Below are 7,389 nucleotides of genomic sequence, written 5' to 3' on the forward strand. Positions count from 1 at the left end.
ATTATATATATATATATATATATATATATATATATATATATATATATATATATATAATTTAGTTTAGATCAATAATCTTGACAACAGAGTATAAAGTTTTCAAAATCATGACAATTTTTGGATCGACAAAGATGTTGGTTGTATCGTAACAAATGTGACGATTTTCCTATTGTTGGTAATAAAACGTTTAATGGACACAAATATAAATAAACCCCTATGCATGTAGTGGCAAAGACTTGCATTTAGAAGAAGAGAAAAAATCTGACCAACCAAATGTGAGTAAAGCAAGGATTTCCTGGTTTGCAGACATTTTCACACATAACGCTTAACCGTTGAGTAACAAATATTATAGAGATCTGATAAACTGTGTATGAAACAGTGCCAGATAAAGCAAGAAAGAAAATTACAAGAAAAAGAAAACCATCCCAAAAAAAGCAATCTTTCTCGACTAAGGGATCGAAGCTCAGACCTCCTGAATACCGGTCAGTAGGTCTGAGGTTCGATTCCCAATCAATCGAGCAAGATTAATTTTTGGTATGGTTTTCTTTTTCTTGTATTTTTCTTTCTTGCTTTGTATGGCACTGTTTAATACACACTCAGATCTCCATCTTACACCAATGTCTGCTTCCTAATATGTCACTTTGATGGACACAAAAATAAATATGCACGTACTAGCATAGACTTGTATTTTACTAGATTTTTTTAATGAGATTTTATACAGCCCAATATCTACTAAACGTGCTCAAATCGCTTTACAAGGAGTCCCTGGTCAAACAGCAACACTTAACATGTAGAACGAGACATGACGCCTGTTAGACGAAATTATAATTTTTCTCGGACTGAGAAAACGCTGTTAACGGTCAGGTACTCATTTTACAACTGAGTACCGTGAGAGAATGTGAGTAAAGAGCCTTTTCCAAGGACTCAACTATGCGCGGAGCGCGGCTCGAACCCAGGATCTTCCGAGCCGAAAGTGAGTGTCATACCACTGGACCACATAGCCCCCCGCAGTTTAGAAGAAGAAAAAAAATCTGACATACCAGATATGAGTAAAGCAAGAATTCCCGGTTTTCAGACCTTTTTACACACACAACGCTTAAACAGTCTAGTAACAACTCAATTTGTTTTCCGTGTCTTTTATATAGAGTATATAAGGTTTGGAACTGCCTCTTGGGAGCAACTATCTAACCTTTTAAGGCGGTGTTCTGTTTTAGAATAGGCTGCCTCTATTCTCACCTCCCCGGCCGATTGGAATACCGAAAAAAAACGTCGCCGGCTTTTTGCGATTTGGATTTGATTGATTTTTTTTTAATTGTGCAACTTGTGACAAGAAACTTAACAAATTACAACCTTTGGATTAAACATACAACAATTTTGGACATTTGTGGACTACTATTATGAAGACTAGCATCCCGGGGGTGAGAATAGTCACTTCGTTTAGAATAACCTGACATTTACTTACCGTTTTCATTGAGCGAGGCTTCAGATACCATAAAACCTAATTCGCATGGCTTTTTTAAAAACTTCTCTCTTGGTGAAATATAAATAACAATGTGAAATTGGATGTAAGCTTCAATTTAATATACGAAAACATATAAAATGGACGTTTCGGGTTTCCCTTTTATCAACAAAACAGGATAGATGAAACACTACAGGCGAATGAGATAATGTGGTAGTGTTGTTGTTAAGATGAATCAATACATTAACCAGTATTCTCTTGGTGAAAATATTATTCATATTTGAGTAACAAAAAGTATTTTTAGAAATCAAACAAACGGAACATTCTTAACCCTCTCCTTATTATCACCCAAAGGAAAATCGTCACATTCGTTACGATATAACCAACACTTTTCTTGTCCTGATTTCATTTTGTTATAGTTATAGCCATAAAACTCAACACTGTGTTGCAGAGCTCATTCTTACTGAACAAAACAAGCAATACTCGTTACTATTCTGTCTGAAAAATCTCTTTTTGTGGTTGGTCAGTGTGAAGTTTCGGGTCAAATTCTGAAAATAGCTGGTAAGGAGAGAGTTTAACGTGTTCAATGTGCTTTCCAAGGGGTCCCGAGCCAACGGCAACACGACTTAAATGAAGTACGACACATAACCTCTGTAAAGCATCAATAACTAGTACACATTTTATTCGAACTGAGAGCCAAGTCCTACTCATTTTACACGTGAGTACAGTGAGAGAATAATATGAGTAAAGAGACTTTTTTTCCAATTACTCACTTAACAACGCTCAGAGAGAGTCTGATACCACTCACTAGACCTCAACATCCCATAGATACAACGGGGGAAAAGATGTGACCAATCGTTTCAAACGGTATTATATCGCTATGAACCCAGGTGCCTAAAAGTAGTTTTATATCACAAATTTGACAAGAATTAAATATGAGATATTAGTTTATTGACTCTGCCATTTTTATTTTTTTTTTTAATTATAAAGCTAAATAATAAATAATAATAATAATTAAATATCATAAAAGTTAAACCCATTATATCTTCTTAATTAATTAATAAAATCAACTTTTAGTATCTCAATAAGCTCACAACATTGCCATCCGGAAGTATAACAGACCAACACACAAAACTATATTATGTGACCTTGAACGTTTATAGTCTGGTTAATACAGTTTATTGAGAATTACTCATAAACGTGGATGGCAAAAAGCAATAACAAAGACCTGGGTGACATCAGCTTCATACTATATATAGAAGGAGCAAAATTGACGTCACTTTGCTCTTTGCTATTGCTTTTGGAAAACCATTTTCTGATACGTTCAGACTAAATTCTATCAATCAGACGATAAACGTTAAAGATTACTCATATTTTAGTGTTTGTTTGGTAAGGTTTATGTGCCCGGCGGATGCTGTGAGTATTTTTCCAAAACTCATAGCATTAACAGAGTCAGCTGGTTAGAAAATATTTGAAAGATATAATTTAAGTCTCGCCGTTATTGGGGTAACATAGCCAGGGATTTCAGTCAAGTACTAACAATACTTACATTACAACTAACCCAAACATCACCGGTGACCACTGATTGGGCAATTCACCCTAACCTGATTTTACTTTTATATCCCGCTTTACCCGATAGCTCAGTTGATAGAGCACTCGCCTCACAAGCAAAAGGGACCGGGATCGATCCCTGATGAAGTCGAGATTTTTTTTTTCTGACCTCCCTGTCTACCCAGCAGTGATTGGGTAGCTGTGTATGTTAGATCTGGCGGAAAGACTACGGATAAATGTCAACTGACGAAATGGAGGACATGGAAACAATTGTATCGGCAAAAATACGTGAGTAACCTTATTTATTTTTATATGCTCTAACCAACATTATCGAGCACTCTCGTACCTACTAGTACCCACCAACACTCATGTATATATTATATATATATTATATATATATATATATATATATAATATATATATATAATGGCTGCCTCTATTCTCAGCCCCCCCCCCCCGGCCGATTGGATTACCGAAAAAAAACGTCGCCGGCTTTTTGCGATTTGGATTTGATTGATTTTTTTTTTAATTGTGCAACTTGTGACAAGAAACTTAACAAATTACTGCATTACAACCTTTGATTAAACATACAACAATTGTGACTACTATTATGAAGACTAGCATCCGGGGATGAGAATAGTCACTTCGTATATATATATATATATATATATATATATATATATATATATATTATATATATATATATATATATATATATATAACAAAAAACAACTTGAGCTTTTATATAGCGCAATATCCACCTAATATGCTCAAAGCACTTTACAAGGGACCCCTGGTCAACAGCAACATTTAACATGTAGGACGGGACATGACGCCTGTTAGGCGATATTACAGTTTTTTTCTCGACAGAGACAACGCTGTTAACGGCCAGGTACTCATTTTCATAGAAGCAGGTAACGGAACGCACAAATGGGCCTGATTTAATATTGTTGTAAATTTTTTTCCCCATTACAACAATGAACCTGAAACAATTAGGGTTATCAGACCTGCGAATAAGTAGCGTACGTCTATTTTACACATTTTAAAAATTTGAGCTTTTTTAGAGCGAAATATCCACTAAATGTGCTGCTGCGCTTTACAAGGGGTCCCTGACCAACAGCAACACGTAACATATAGAACGAAACATGACGCCTGTTAGGCGATATTACATTTTTTTTATGACAGAGACGGCCAGGTACTCATTTTACACCTGAGTATGGTGAGAGAATGTGAGTTAAAGAGCCTTTTCCAAGGACTCAACTATGCGCCGAGCGACGCTCGAACCAAGGACCTTCCGATCCTAAAGCGAGTGTCATACCACCAGAACACATAGCCACACATCATGTGACGACATTTATTGTTTGCTATCGACTAAGAGTGTTATGCTGTAAAGTTTGCGAACGCAGTTATTGTTCGTGGTTATAGGGTGTTGCGTCAGAGAAATTTGGTCTGGAGCGTATACTTCTTTGTGCAGAGTTAGAAATTTGGACTTGGACGTAGATTTCTTTGTTTAGAACTAGCTCAGGTGTCGTCGAGCTAAGCGCGAAAGCCACTAGGCAAACAGGGCATTGTTACTCTAGATGCTCAAGAATAACCTGTGTAAACAGAATTCTCTCTCCACATCTCTCTCTCTCTCTCTCTCTCTCTCTCTCTCTCTCTCTCTCTCTCTCTATTATATATATATATATATATATATATATATATATATATATCCTTCTCTTTCTCTCTCCCAACCTCTGTTCTTTCAGTAGAAAGATAAAATGTAAACAAAAATGGAGAGTAAAATAAAGTAAATGTGACTCTTGTCAATAAATAGCCACTAACTGTGCTCTACGCGCTTACAAATTTCCTAAACCAACAGCAACCTTCTACCATCGATGAACGAGACATGACGACTCTTATGCGATATCATATTTTTTTCGACAGAGACAACGCTGTTAACGGCCAAGTAGATTTTTAAGTCTCTCCTTACCAGCCATTTAGACTTTTCCTACTCAAACAAAAAAGGAACAAGTGCATTCTATACATAATGTTATTCAGCAAAATGAACTCGACAACACAGTGTTTAGTATTTATAGCTGTAACCAAAGCATTTCTTTAAATATTGTGATGTACAAAAGAAATCAGAAAGAGAAAACTGTCAGTTGTGTCGTAACGAATGTGACGAATTTCCTATGGTTGGTACGGAGAGGGTTAAGGTCATATCAGCGCCAGTAAAAAGGTAAAAATTGAGATAGTAAAAAGTTCTAGAATTACAATTAAAGCACTCAAGAAAAGGGAAGACAACGGGGAATTGGTTCAAAGAGGAAACATATGAAGATTCCAAGAGCACACTTTCAAAGGAGATCGCATAAAATTCTCATCCAGACACATGCACAGGTCTCCACTAAGAGGAACGCACTCAAATGTTTACAAATCATATATAAGATGGAAACAAAACACAATACAGTGCATTTCAGACAGATGAGAGGGTATCCGGCCAGGGCCAGGACAAAGCCAAGTTAACTCATTCCAAAACAAAGACAGAAATCATGTTGGAAAACAGATATAGGGGAATAGAAGACACAATAAGTGCCTCCCTGTCCATAATGAACAGTTCCAAAGGTCGCAAAGTCGCTTAGGTGTATTGGGAACTTTTCAAAATTCCTAAAGAATGAGTTCAAGAATCTTCTAAAATTATCATGAAATCACTCAAAATAATATTTAAATGTAGATAAATAATTATTTTATTAATATAATATGATTTATTATAATCCATAGTCAAATATACAACGTAACATAATATTTCACGTGACTGAACCCTTTCCTTACCAGCAAATTTTCAGAATTTTCCCCAAAATTTCACAGCCACCCACCCAACACATTTTTTTCTTACTCAAACAGAAAATCAACAAATACATTCTATGCATAAAATTGATCACCAAAATGAACTCTACAACACAGTGTCATGTTTTTATAGCTATAATAAAACATTTTTCTTTAAATTGTGTGATTTATAAAAGAAATCTGAATGATAAAAGTGCTGGTTGGATGGTAACGAATGTGACGATATTTCCTATGGTTGGTAAGGAGAGGGTTAACACGGAATTTATTAGTTATAATGTCGGAATGAAGTTTGATGAGTTAACACACTTCTCCGGATTGGAATTTCAATTGTCATGTCAAGACAAAACCATTTATTCCATTCCAAGACAAAAACGTGAAGCAGATCAGAAAACAGATATTATAGGGTACAGAAGACAGCAGCTACAACAAAGAAACAAGATAAAGAAGGTGAGGTGGAGGAAATTAGGATGCTGAGATGGTCACTTGGCGGGACAAGAAAAGATAAATTGAGAAATGAACGAATTCGAAGGTTGACTGAAGTGAAGAATTTATCAATAAAGATGAGAGATAGATAGATTGAAATGGTTCGGACATGTAAAGAGACGAGAGGGGGAGTACGTGGGAAGGAAAGTATTGGATGGACTTACAATGAGTGGGAAAGAGGAAAAAAGTGACGCCTAAAGACTAGGGATAGGGTAAAGGACGATAAGCAAGAACGGGGCCTGGAGGAAGATGATGATGCTCTGAACCGAGATGCATGGAGATGCGGCATTCGTTATGGCAACCCTGCAAAATGCGGGATAAGCTGAAAAAAGAAGAAGAAAATACTGCAAGTGACCTCCTGCTTACCAGGGGAGGTCAACAGAACCCACCGAGGGGTCACATTGTAATGAGGTAACAACATTCAAGAACACTGAATACAAAATAATGTGTATAAAATTGTTGTAATATTCTCTTTTGTTTTTGTTTTTTTGTTGTTTTTTTTTTGTTGTTGTTTTTTTTGTGTTAGATATTTGTTTGTATGTTTTGGGGGGTTTTTTTGTTGTTTTTTTTTTTACAAAATACATTGTGTGCCCATTCAAACCTAACGATAACAATGACAATCTATTCTTTTAAAAAAAATAAATAGGATTGAAGATCAAAATTGTTCCCTACAACCGTATGATAATTTTTTTGTCAACGAGCACATAATTACTGGCAAATCTAAAAATGATAAAACTATTTTTACAGATCGATACACATATCTAATTTGCAAACCTTTTTTTTATGTTGGGTAGTTCTATCACCTGTTGACTCAAATGATTATTTAGAAAATCTGCTAAGATATAATTATGGTACCCGTATTTATATTATGTCATTTGACGTTGAGAAACGCTATCTGGCCGAACTGTTGCCGGATTCATTTGCGTGCACCAACCGATTTTGATTGTAAATGGCTCAAAAGGTTCGTCTCGATCTATGTTAATTCCCACATTACAGGAGTATAATAATTGAAATATACGAGTGAGCCTGTTCCTGGGTTCTCCAATAATAATTGAAATATACGAGTGAGT

At 35.7% G+C, this 7,389-nt stretch overlaps 1 protein-coding gene across 1 annotated transcript in view; it reads right to left on the reverse strand.

The window, feature by feature from the left end:
• Positions 1-1,143, reverse strand: part of LOC144979289 (DBH-like monooxygenase protein 2 homolog) — a 7,925-nt gene extending 6,782 nt beyond the window's left edge. The window contains exon 1 of the mRNA XM_078925910.1: positions 1,041-1,143. The gene's annotated coding sequence lies outside the window, so the exon portion shown is untranslated. The remainder of the gene's footprint in view (positions 1-1,040) is intronic.
• Positions 1,144-7,389: the final 6,246 nt, after the last annotated feature.

This window comes from Berghia stephanieae, chromosome 9 (genome assembly GCF_034508935.2).
Source record: "Berghia stephanieae isolate SIO BIC M18660-M18661 chromosome 9, UCSD_Bste_1.3, whole genome shotgun sequence".
Lineage (NCBI taxonomy): Eukaryota > Metazoa > Mollusca > Gastropoda > Nudibranchia > Aeolidiidae > Berghia > Berghia stephanieae.